The 13179-nt window shown below is 41.1% G+C and overlaps 1 protein-coding gene and 1 non-coding gene across 5 annotated transcripts in view; both read right to left on the bottom strand.

Annotated features, from left to right (window-relative positions):
• The window catches only part of BACH2 (BTB domain and CNC homolog 2), a 324594-nt gene that overhangs the window by 231864 nt on the left and 79551 nt on the right, over nucleotides 1-13179 (bottom strand). For 2 of the 4 annotated variants that reach the window (XM_074368612.1, XM_074368614.1), the window contains exon 2: nucleotides 12467-12579. The gene's annotated coding sequence lies outside the window, so the exon portion shown is untranslated. The remainder of the gene's footprint in view (nucleotides 1-12466; nucleotides 12580-13179) is intronic. The other 2 variants (XM_074368613.1, XM_074368615.1) reach the window with 1 other exon arrangement.
• Nucleotides 7217-7290, bottom strand: TRNAA-UGC (transfer RNA alanine (anticodon UGC)). The gene has a single exon. It is a non-coding gene; the product is annotated as a tRNA-Ala (tRNA).

Raw genomic sequence — 13179 nt, 5'->3', positions numbered from 1 at the left:
TAGAGGGAAGATGATGTGAAGACACAGGGGGAAGATGGCATCTACAAGCCAAGGAGACAGGCCTGGAACAGATCTTTCCCTCATAGCTCTCAGAAGAAACCATTCCTGCCGACACTCTGATCTCGGATTTCTAGGCTCCGGAACTGCAAGACAATGTATTTCTGTTATTTAGGGCACCCAATCTGTGGTGCTTTGTTACAGCGGCCTAGAAACCTAAAACAGATGGTAAGGCCAGAAGATGCAGGAGCCTACATTCAGATTCCTGAATAACTGCTGAATAAAAGCACTTCACCTTCCAGAAATACCTACATTGGGTCAAAATCTAGCAAGAAAGGAAACATTCGTTGTGTCAAACCATTGGCTATTGAGGGCTTATTTGTTGTAACAGTTAAATTACCTAATATGAGATTTAATTAAGTAATTTAACTGGCAAGTCATTTTTGAAGTTCTTTCACATGAAAAAAAAAAAAACCCCATAGACATACCACAGAGAACAATGTAACATCCATGTAAATTTTTAGGATAAAAAGGAACTTCAAAGAAAATTTGAGTTTACAGGAAGATATCTGGGGGTAATTCCCCTAAATCCTCCCCAGGGTACAAATGTACTCTCCTCTGACAGTAGAAACAGAATTTCCTCAAGAATTTTAAGTTAGCCACAACATAAAGGTTGCTATACATAATTCAAATTATGCTGTCATTCACTTAAAACAATTTTTTTTTTGCAAATTCAGAGGAGCATTTCTCCCAAGTGGCCCAAGTGTGTAAAGTTTTACTGGGGTACTAAAGACAAGACTACTGTAAAATGAGGTCTCAGCTTTTTCCAAAGTTCTCAACATTATTTTTAATTAATCTGAAGAGACGTCACTATGCAACACTTTCTGCCCTGAAATGCAGACCAACAAATGTACTTCCTTTGTGGTAGAGTAACTAACATGGAATCAAGACGATGTTTTCCATTTTTTGATTTTGTTTTTCTTTGCATGATGAAAAACTGAAAGGGCAGATACCCTAGCTAAGACATAGAGCTGTCATTGAAAACACCTCAAAGGCTGAGCTGGCAGCGTGGCTCTCGTGTTTACAGAGAAGCTGGGATGATTCAGCCTGAGCTCAGAGCTCAATTTAGATCACAGCATCTGGATTCCAAACACATGTGAGATGTGGCCGCGGGTTTCCAGGTCCTGACTGATTTGAGATGGAGACCGGAGACCACTCACCAGAAGGATTCCGAATGGAGTAAGTGCCCAGGGGAGAGAGAAACCTCAAAGATGTTTGGAAGATCTGGCCACAGGCAGCCCGCTCCACAGTGCCGGGAACATCAGCATTTCCTGCAGCCAGCAGGTGCTGGGGAGGCCAAGGGTAAGGCGGCAGGAGGATAAACACTGAACAGTCCCCTTGTCAGCTCTGTCACCGTCAGAAAATATCCCTCACCAACGACTTCTTTCCTGAAGTAGCCATTATTCAGATTAAACTATGGGAATCTGGCAATAAAATGAAAAACTTAAGAGCACACACTTCCTGTTAAGATTCGTGCTACACTTTGCTTTGTTTCAAAAAGAAAAACCGGGATAATAAAAGAGGGGAATTTTTTTAATGTCTTTTTTTTTTCTTGGTGAGAAGAAATCATAGCCACAGTTACTCTCATAGGCTACACACTGAAATCTAAGAGAGGAGGGGAAAAAATAGGAGCAAAAAAAATCTTCCCAGCCCAATTTTATCTCCATCGGAATTCACCCTGCTCCTTCCTTAGTCTTCCTTGCATGGACTCTATCCAGAACGTTTGGTGATGTTGCAGCTATGGATTTTGTGTGCGAGAAAAAAAACCCACCACTTCCCCTTCTGCTTTTCCTCACCTTCCCCCTCCGAGGTTTCTCCTCCTCTCTCTCCTTCTGGTCTCTTTGTTGTGAATGTCAGGGCTGTCAGTGTCACATTAGTGTTTCTGACTCTACACCAAGAAGCAGACCAAGAGCAAGGAGGACGGGCTCGGATGTGCAGCCATTTAAAGAAGTCAAAGGGAAAAAAGCCCAACCTCCTTCCTCCGAGGTTCCTTGATTCCAGGACAGCTTATAAATCACCCTGGATTTTTCTCATTTATCCAATTAGTCTGTTTTGCTCCTCCCGGGGAGATCCCTAAGGTGTGGATCTATTCTGTGAGATCAAAGTCAGTGGCTCTAATAACAAATAGGACAGAATTCGTGATTCAGCAGATTCTAAGGCTGTGAAGGGTAACCGTCGGCACACTTTGGGAAGATAGCACCAGTCCACTTTAAGTATCGATTCGCTGCACTTTGTCACTCTAATGATGTTATCTCATTAAAAGAGATAAATGCCCCACTGTTCTTGCAAGAGCATCTGCTTCTTACTCTTCTCTCTTTTTCAACAGCATGGCTCTCAGCAGCAGCACATTAAAATCAAATTGAAATCCAATGCAAGGCGTGGCGACAGAGCTGCTTACGGAGGCTTCTCTTTAATTGCTTTTTCCTACTCTTGACCCCCTTGTTGCCCCCCCACCTCCGCAAACAGTCATCCATACAAACAAGCAATGTAAAGAGAAACAGATGGAGAAAGGAATCATGATCAAAAGCATTTATCGAGTGCCTGTCCCGTGGCGCCTCTGCCCAGTCAACATTTAACATCTTCCACCTTGATCTTGACCTTGTGTGGTAAGTAGAACAATCCCCAGTTTGCAACCGATGAGACAGAGTTTGATGTTAAGATACTTGTCCCATATTACACAGGCAGTGACAGGCCGGACCACAACATGAATAGGGTCCATCCAACCCAAGTCCTCTTTTTTAAATCCCCATTTTCATTCATGGAACAAACAAGTAAATGTGATTGAAACTTGATTAGAATAGGTAGAAAAAAATATAAGAGAAGGTGGCAATTATTCTTCAGCCCACTAGCACCCTGGAACACAATGCCACAGGCAATGCAATGGTTTTGTTTCAACAGATTTCTTATTAAATAAAAAAGGTAGCAATTTTCCATAATGAATGTTTTATACATTATTCCTTTGTGTATCAGGCCTCTAAAGTACACATTATTAAAGTCTATTAAAGTCTGTATTTAGCAGCATTACTAATGTGTCTTTGGGGAAATTATTACAATGAAACAGCATCAGTCTTTCACAAAATTTCAATTGTTTAATATTCCTTTTCTGATCTTCAATACACATGTCTATTTTTAGCTATAATCAGACCTCATCTGAAATGCCATAATCCCAGCCTAGAGCTGTCACAACAAATTGTTTATGGGTTGGATTTAAGAAATAACAAGAGATGCAGATATGGCTAATTTCATGCACCATTTTCTAGGTTTTTTTTGCCATACCTCGTTGCAGTTTTCCTACTGTTCCAATTAATAGGCGCTCCTCGGTCACTACGACGTGTGACGGCACTTTACCTCTCTGGCCAGGGTTGGTTATCTTAATTAACTGCTTATAGTTTTATCTAATTGAGACTAGCCTTTCAAGATAATGCTACTTTATTAAAGACTGAGGGTGGTAAAAAGTTACAAAACTATTCCATTAAAAAAAAAGGAAACACTAAATCAACCAGAAGAACGTATAAACTGTGATTAATCAAATATAAATGTTTTCATTTAAACCTAAACACTGTCATTTATGAGAGACTAGAAATATGTGTTTTCTGAACATCCACTGAGGAATTTCTGCAAATTACATAGTTCTGCATACTCTAAATAGGCATCACTCCTTTCTCTATCTAGTACATTTACTAATTTTACCACATGCTAGGAGATTTTTAAAAAATAAAGCCAAGGATGCACATATATTCAAAAGCATGATGTTCTCTGAAAACACCTTCTAGAAAACAGTAATGCTAAGCTTATTTTTACGGAGATAAAAGATAACAAGGAGAGGGAAAGATTACCAGCAAACAGCTACACATTACGAGGCCTCTGTATCACAAAAAGGGAGGGAACAGAGGCAATTCAAAGTATTAGGTTCTCAAATGAATAATCTGGGTTGAAAGCAATCTCTCCGTTATGTATGTCCCCTCACACACAGCAATTTCATTGCTTAAGATGATACGTTTGCAAAATCAGGCAAATCGAGTGGATTGTTTATTCTAAAGTCAGACAGGCCACAGATTCACTAAGTAACTAGTCGGGTTTCCAATCACCAATTAACTAAATCGGTTGTAACTTAACTGTCTCCATTAAGGCCGACTAATTGAGAGAAAAGGGCACAGCTGAGGACTGAGGACACCAGCACATTCCTCCACGTGATGTGCAAGGCCAAGATCCACTGACCTCTTTGTTATAGGAAGTCAGCCACCACCAGCATCAAAGAAAGAGATCGCCATACACATCATGTGTCCGAAGGGCCTGTCTCCTGATGCTGCAGGCTGGTGTGGGCTTAGTTCAATACTGTGCCACAGAACGAGACCCCACCATCTCAGTTAACATCCAATTACAGCTCCACATGCAGGCTGGTACGAGGGCAGTTTGTCAGTTTAAATTTTAAAAAAAGGCGAAGCTTGTTTTAATCAAGAAAATCCTATGCGCTTCTCTTTAAACCTTCAAGAAGTAAGGATGAACAAGATTCCCAAACAGACAACCACAACGTGTGTAAAGTGCCACTAAAAAGAACGAAGTGGAACCGAGCATCCTCTTTCCTCCAAATGGAAACCGTTTTATGGTCAGCAGCTGTGGCCACATTTCAAAGAGCTTATCATGACTCACAAGCCTGGCCTCTCAGACTTGAAATTAGGTGACAGTCATGTCAAAACATATTCCTTCTCCTGCTCTGGGGCTGTGATGGTCTTAAACCAAAAGTCCAGCCTTTCTGTTCTGAAGCCTTAACTGCATCTTTGATGACATGATGGGGAGCTGTTAGGTGAGGCTACTGACGCCCGCACCCCAAGTCAAGGCACTGCCAGGAGCACATAAATCCTGCATCTGGGGCCCTGGTCTCGGGGCTCCCACACACTCATTCCTCTGAAGCCCAAATTCTCCGTACAAAGGTTCAGATCCTCAACGTACACCTGGGACCGTGAAGACTCCTTTTCAGGGAAGCAGGCACCGACCACTTCTCCACTGTGCGCTGCTCAGAGATGCGGGGGTGAACGGCACACCTGAAGACCAAGTGAAATGCATTTCTGGTGAAGCAGAAAGGAAGGGGGAGGCCTGAGACTGAGAGAGAAGCACTGATGTTCCTTCCGCAGTAGAAATGACTGTATAAAGGGGAAATTCTACGTAACTTAGGAAGCAATTCTCAAATAGCAGGTGTGTTTTACTCTTACTTACACACACAAATGGGTTCTAGACATGTACACATTTTAAAGACAAATGAGCATAAACGTACTCAGTTAATGCTTTTAACTTTGTCTTTTCACTACTTCATGCCAGACCGACCATCCGTCAGGTTACGGTTATTTTACATTTGCACCCCCATACCTTTCAGAAGGGAATAATGTTCCTGTTTTCATCCTAAAAATTCACTGACTTGCCAAATGCAATCAATACACAAGGAAGAGATTGGAGGTCTAATTTCTCCATTTCCATATGCTCCACATTCAGCAGAATTTGACTTACAAGGAACCCAGGTGCTACACTGGCCTTGTGCAAACAATGTTCCATTTAGCCTCGCAAACTCTATAAAAATAAAGTTTCTAAAATAAGAGATAAGGGCAATTTTTCCTTAAAGATGTAGAAGGTGAGAACAGATGTGCTCCAATGTCCAGGGCCCTCTTGTTCAGGGCCCAGGGTCCAGCTTCTTCTTAAAGACCCCCAAACAGAGGACACAGGCAGAGACTAACTAATGGTTCTCAAACTCCTGAGGATACGCTTAAAAATTATCAGACCCCAAAGAGCTTTTGTTTATGTCAGTTATTCCTATCAATAATTACCATGTTAAAAATTAAAACTGAGGCATTTTGGGGACATTTTCACAAGCACACATCCCAACAGCTGTCACAGGCACAGGGATGATGTCATAGCATGTCACGTAGTCTCTTGGAAAACTACACTGTATACTCAGAGAGAGTGGAAAGGGCAAAAACACATCTTAGTATTCTTATGGAAATAGTTTTGACCTTGCAGGTGGTCCATGAATGGACCCCTTCCCCAGGGGTTCCCAAGCCACAGTTTCAGAACCACTGGTCTAAACTTGTACATACCAGCGATGTCTTGAATAAGAGGATGTAATGAGTAAGAGGATGTAATAGCCATTTAAAATCTTTTGAGCCACTGAATCAAAGGACAGTATCTTTTTCTGGAGCATTTCTCTACTGACTACTGCACCCAAAATATTAGTACATTAAAATGCTCCTTCCTGGTAATACATCAAATAGAATGACTCCCAAATACAAATTGGTTTGACCAGTGGCTCTCTCTTGTTTTTTTACCTGCCCACTAAATCTTCATCCCGTTGTAACCCAAATGCAAAATAGCTAAAAGTAATATTTATCTTAAAATACTTTCTTTTTTCTAATTGTTAATCATATACATAAACACTTACTGCAAGAAAGTTGAAAATACAGAAAAATATTTTTTAAAACAAGAAACAGTCATACCATGTGCTTGCCCTCTGAGAGAGCCCTTGCCAGCATTCTGGGCAACATCCTTACCGTCTTTTAATCATGTATATTTAAAAAATACAGTGAGGTTCATATCTTAATTTATTTAATTCATATCATAATTTAATGTCTTATTTCAAAATACTATTTTCAGTATGAAAGAATGCACATGGCTAAAGAAAATGTAGAACATACAAGCAAAAAGAAGGTAATGCTCTTAATACTTTGATGTCTATCTGCAATCTTTTTTCTGTGGGTAGACATGTATCTTTTTTAAAACAACGAAATTATGATCACAATGTACATATTGTTAAGTAACTTGCCTTCTTCATAATTTATTTAGAACATCTTTTTATATCATTAAATATTCCTCTATCCCTCCTTGGCATTTTTACTGTATGGATGTACCATGGTTACCCTTTTTAAAATTACTGTTATAATTATTATAACACAACATGTGATGAGTATCTTAGCTAAATTTTTTTACCCATTCATAGCAATTTTCATTCAGTAACTGTTCTAGAAATGGAATTAGAGTCAAAAGATGTATTTTTTTAATTTCTTTTTTTTAAATATTCTATTTTCTGTATTTTATTTATTTATTATTGTATTATTTAATTATTTTGTTTTGGCAGTGGTGGTGGGGGGATGTAGTTAGGTTTATTTACTTTTAGAGGAGATACTGGGGATAGAACCCAGGACCTCATGCATGCAAAGCATGCACTCTACCACTTGAGCTATACCCTCCCACCAAAAGATGTATTTTTGAGGCTCTGATACACATCAAATCCCCTTAAGAAATGTTCTTTCACTAACTGTGAATGAGAGAGCCTGACAGTCCCATGCACACCTTCACCGAGTAACTTTTATAAATCCTCACCAATTGCATAGGTAGAAAATGCCATCCCATCATTTTAATTTGTCTTTCTTTGATAACTGTTGACACTGAATATTTTCTTACATGTTATTTGCTCATCATATTTCTTCTTTTATTGGGTTTACCTTTGCCCATGTTCTATTAATTACTCTTACCTTACTAATTTTTTGGAATTTGACATAAATTAGCTAAGTTATACTCTCTGTCATTTATGTTGTAAATATTGCCCTGGCTGGTCTTTGTCTTTTAAGATAGTTCAGAATGTCTTTTGATGGAAAGAAATTTTGAGGTTTCACACAAGCACATTTTCTTCCTTTACAATTTCTACCACTAGAAATTAATAAGGCTCTCTTTATTCCAAGATCATTTCATTTTCATTTGTATTTTCTTCCATTTCACTGGTTTTTGAAGTGTGTGATATTTCTCCAAAGTCTGCCAGGAGGGGAACTTGGCCATTGCCTTTAGAAAAGCAGCATTGGAGACTCATGGACTGGTCATTTGGTGAAACCACCAAGAGGGTCCTAGAAAGGGGAGGAGAGAGATCTTAAATGTTTATTTTTTACCAATTCCTTACACTGCACCCAAAAGCTCTGTTAACTTGCTCTTTGAGTGAAAGAACTTTCAAATGGAGAAAGTTTTAACATTAGGTGTATGTTTAAATATTAAACCACTATAATGAAACGACTCTTCATCTTGGCCAGAATGGAAGCTCCGGACAGCAGACACCTTTGTTTGTTCACTGGTGTACTGCAAGCGCGGTGTGCGGTACATGGTGCACGTGGCCTAAATATGTGCTGGAGGAGCTGGTGTTTAGTCAAGAAGAGTTATGTGTCTGCCAAGCGCTGGGTGGGAGAACCAAGGGCCTTGAGGTCTGGACTTCACCACTTCATATTAAGGAGTTGCAAAGTAAGAAAAACTCTAAATGCAGGCAGAAACTAAATTTCAGTGTCACTTTTTAGTTGACTGTAGAGTCACTGACCTAACTGTAAAGGTGACGCTGCCTCAAACCTGGCTCAGTAGATATGGTGCTGAATACTGGGAAATATGCAGAGAAAAACTCTGTTGGGCAGAGAGTAAGCAGAACAGTGGTGTCCACCCACCAAGAGAGATAAGAGACCCTCCCCTCCTTCATTTGATGCTATGGCACTTGTCCAGAGCAGGAATAATCAGATTTGGCTTTATTTGAACGTAACAAGGAAGAAACAGTTCTCAAGGAGATTCATTTTCACTGGGGCTGGGGAGGGGGCGCATTCTGTGTAATAGCAGAAAAATCGATTATTTTTCAGTTAGATGGAGTGGCCTCACAAACTCAAGGCAGAGAACAGCATGGATGTGCCTTCATGAAAACGATGACTGCCAGGGAAAGAGTTTAGGGTCATAATTCCAAGGTTGCTGCTAGGAAGAGAAATCTTCCAAGAGCAGAACACTGTTCCTGGAAGGGTGGTTTCGTGTTACACGGTGGCACGTACTGGATGTATGTCATTCAGCCCAATCCGCTTCCGTAAAATGCCATCCCGTCCAATTTGCTTCCCATTTGCCTATGATTTTTCTAAGTGACACACTACATCCTCTCTTTACAGCATGATAACATATACATATCACATATAAACACAAAACATTAATCCTTGTTAGCAAAATTTATAACATATTATATGCATTATATATTTATACATGTTAACAAGCAAATAGCCAAGAAAGTAGGAAGGGTGAAGACTTTGGACAAAACTTAAAGTTAAATCCTAATTATAAAGTTTTGATCAATATAAAGGTTGGAAAGTCAGTTCTTGGAAAAAGATCTAAGGAGAGTTCGAGAGTTGGAAAGATGGTCTTCAAGTCTGCAGAGGGCCAGGGAGAGTGATCACCCTGGGGAATTTGTGCACCCAGTTTCTTGAACATGGAAGGCTAGAGCATCAAGCCCAGAATGTACAACAATTAGGGTCTGTTTACAATACTTAACAGGTGAATAGATGTGAGGGTATCACTCTGTATAAACCTTATGGGTTGGGTATCAAACTGACATGTCCCATGTGCACTACAGCACTGGGTCCCAGCGAGCACTGTGGCCAGGAATGCCCTCTGTTTCCATCTTCTGCCAGCACTAAAGCACCAGCGTGTTAGCTGTCTGAGGGCTGGTGTGTTCCCAGATCCAGGCACAGATAGAAGTTCCAGAATGTGAGGAATGAAAGCCCTAATTGGTGGACAGCAGTTCACTGACTATCAGGTTATTCCTGTTTGATTGGTGAGACAAACTGTCGATTCCCCTGTGCCACATGGCCATTCCTGTGCTTTCTAAAGGGTATCGTCTCCACTGCTGCCTAAGAGTGATCAGAATTGTCCTGGTGCTTCAGAGGAATGACACTGGACCCTGGATGCTACGGCCCTCCTCCATCCTGACAGCTCCCTAATTAAAGTGTTCCACAGCTAGCGGGGGCTTGGGAAGGAAAGAGAGTGATTACTGGGAAAGTGTACAATTCAAATTTCTCCAACTTTCTAGGAACACATCTACTCAGAAAATCAATCACACCCACCAAATATTTCCAATGTGCTAACTTACAAATCCTAATTGATGAGATGACTGTCTAGTTTTATTTGTGCTGAGATCTGTTTCCTCCCCAGAAGGTGACCTATTTTTCTCTTATGCCCAGAAAACCATAACAAAAATGCTGACCTATGGAGGTTACACATCATGCTTAATCACTACTTTAAACTGAAATAACATAAAACAAAGCATTTACTGGGTCACTCAGGCAGAACATAACCTCCCAAGCAATGGACACACCTACTGAGACACTTGAAATTTCTAAGGAGTCTAGTTCCCAGCTGTGCGTCGAGAGCCAAACCATGACATCAGGCCTTGCATTGCCCTGGAGAAACTTAGGGCAGGGCTGTCATAGCAAACTGTGCTTGCCAAGCGGAGATTTCCCCAGAGTTGTCTTAGCTTTTCATTCCACCAAACCCTCTCTAATAGAAGCCAAGGTCTGCAGTGACCACAATGATGGATCTCCTCCCTTCTCCTCCCTCCAGTCATGACCTCGGAGAAGAATGCCTGCCCACCTTCCAGGATTCTGAAAGCTCACTTCTCAAAAACTGTTGGAGGGCATTTGCTAAAGGAAATAAGTCAGACAGAGAAAGACAAATACTGTATGATATCACTTGTATGTGGAAGCTAATCTAATACAACAAACTAGTGAATGTAACAAAAGAGAAGCAGACTCACAGATACAGAGAACAAACCAGTGGTTACCAGTAGGGAGAGGGAAAGGGAGCGGGGCAAGACACGGGTAGAGGGGTGAGAGGTACAAACTACTAGATATAAAATAAGCTACAAGGATATATTGTACAACACAGGGAACATAGCCAATATTTTATAGTAACTATAAATGGAGCATAACCGTTAAAAGTTGTGAATCACTGTATTATATGTTTCTGTAACCTGTATAATATTGTACAACAGTTCCTCAATAAACAAATATACAAACTTTTTTGAAAGGTAAGTACTGATGCCAAAGTGCCCCAGGGGGAAGGCCAGCAAAGGTTTCCTTCTCTTTGGCTTGGCTCAGCCAAATGAAAATCTCTCAAAAAACAGCTGCTTACTTCTTTCTGATCACTTCCGTTGGGGTAAAGCAGCTGCCCCTGAGAAGGCCAAACAAATGGCCATGAGAAAAATCACCACTGGAACAGGGATCCTAGTAAGACTCTCATTAAGCTGCATGGGCTTTCTAAAGCCTAGGAATCCCGTAATATGTTTTTAAGACTGAATCATCTGAAGGTGCTGTCTGACTCCAGCAGAACCCATAGTTACCTCTTCTTGCAGGTCTCTGGAAATCTCCTCACTGTCTTAAAGCCTTCAGTGGCTCTCAGAATGTGACCCTTCCCTCCTCTGGGCTCATATCCGCCATCCTCTGCCAGTGCAGGTATTCTCAACCAGGGCATTTTTGTCCCCTCAAGGGACATTGGCCAATGGGTGGGGATGTTTGTGGTTGTCACAGCTGAAGTGGGGGAAGGGGAGTGCTACTAAATATCTCCAATACAGAAGACAGCTTCTCACTACTAAGGATATCCTGGTCCAAACACAAGTAATGTCAAGGTTGAGAAAACCTGCTCCAGCCTCACCAAAATTTGTTGTTCTCTTAACACATCACAGTTTCTCATATGCTTTTTGAGCCTCTGCATAGGGGCTTCCTTTACCTGGAATGTCCTGCCCTACTTCCGTGTGCAAGAAATGACCATGCTTCATACAGAATCTAACTCAAGATGGCACCTCCTCTATATTCTTGTTTTCACATCCCCCAAAGTTGGATGTCCCTTCTGTGCTTCCAGAACTTCTGGTACATGAGTTAAAATACTAGCCACAGTGCCTCCAAATCATCTGTCTCCTGCCGAAGGCAAGACCTAAACTCCATTCATCATTGATCCCCCATCTGATAATCAACTGCTGCTTGCTGGATCAATCAGGGAATAAATGGAAATGCTGCAGATGCACCTAAGACTCTCTGGCCACAATGTCTAAAGGACAACAGTGTCCCCAACACCAAAAAGAACAACAGCAGATATTTATCAAATGCTTATAATATAGACAGGGACTCTTTTAAGCACTGGTATACATACTAACTCATTTCATCCTTAGGACAACCCTATGAGGTAAATACCACCACATCGGCATTTTACAGATGGGGAAACCGAGGCATGGAGAAGTTAAGCCACTTTCCCAAGGTCCTCAAAGCCAGTATCTAAAAGAGCTGATATTTAAACCCAGGTAGCTTTTGGCTCCAGAGCCTCAATCTTCCAATATTTATGCAAAGGCAGTTATACTAACAAACAATATTTCAGCTGCTCAGAGGTCTCTGACAAACACAAGTGACACCGCTGGAAGACTCCCACAACCACCAGCTCCTGTGACCCTACCTGTCAACACTGCTCGCCAACCTCTGGAATGCTTCTGGCAGGAGATGCAAACTTTTTGCACCACTGAAAGACATCCCACACTCAGAAAAAATCATGGTACCATAAAGAAGACCCAAGAATGAGTCCTCAGAGTACCCCTTACCTTGTTCATGCTGTAGGGACTGGAGCAAGGGATCAGACATGTCACAATGTGAGGCAGCTCTTAAAGACTCTCCTTGTTTCTGTAGACCTCACTTCCTGAAGCAGACAGCTGCACTGCAAACACAAAGAGGAGATCCATCAGCTGGTGTCCAGGAAGGCCCAGAGCAGTCCTGTGGCCAATGGATTTCCTGTTATATGGCAAGGCTCCATGCCCGTGTTGTCCACTACGGTAACCATTAGTTGCATGTGGCTACTGAGCACCTGAAATGTGGCTAGTGCAACTAAGGGCTGAATTTCAAATTTTATGTAATTTTAGTTAAAGTTCAATGTAAATAGCCCCATGTAGTTAGTGGCTACTATATTGGACAATGCAGTTCTAGAGAGTCAAATCAAGAGTCTTGAAAATATGAAAACAAATATATGTATGTATATGCATGACTGGGACACTGTGCTGGACACCAGGGATTGACACATTGTAATTGACTGTACTTCAATTAAAAAAATATATGTATAATTAAAAAAAAGAGTCTTGAGGCCACAGACACTGGGCATGCCAGTGACCAAGGAAAAGCTGGATATTATTTGCTCAGAGTGACTGCAGATACACAGGAACAAGAACATGCATTTATTTAATATCTATTTTTTGAGTACTTGCTAGGTGCTGGGTACTGAGGATGTAATGACCAATGACCCAGCGAAGTCAGTTATTTAAGG

This window comes from Camelus bactrianus, chromosome 8 (genome assembly GCF_048773025.1).
Source record: "Camelus bactrianus isolate YW-2024 breed Bactrian camel chromosome 8, ASM4877302v1, whole genome shotgun sequence".
NCBI lineage: Eukaryota > Metazoa > Chordata > Mammalia > Artiodactyla > Camelidae > Camelus > Camelus bactrianus.
The sequence above is the reverse complement of the archived record's forward strand: the minus strand, read 5'-3'. Positions and strand labels throughout refer to the sequence as shown.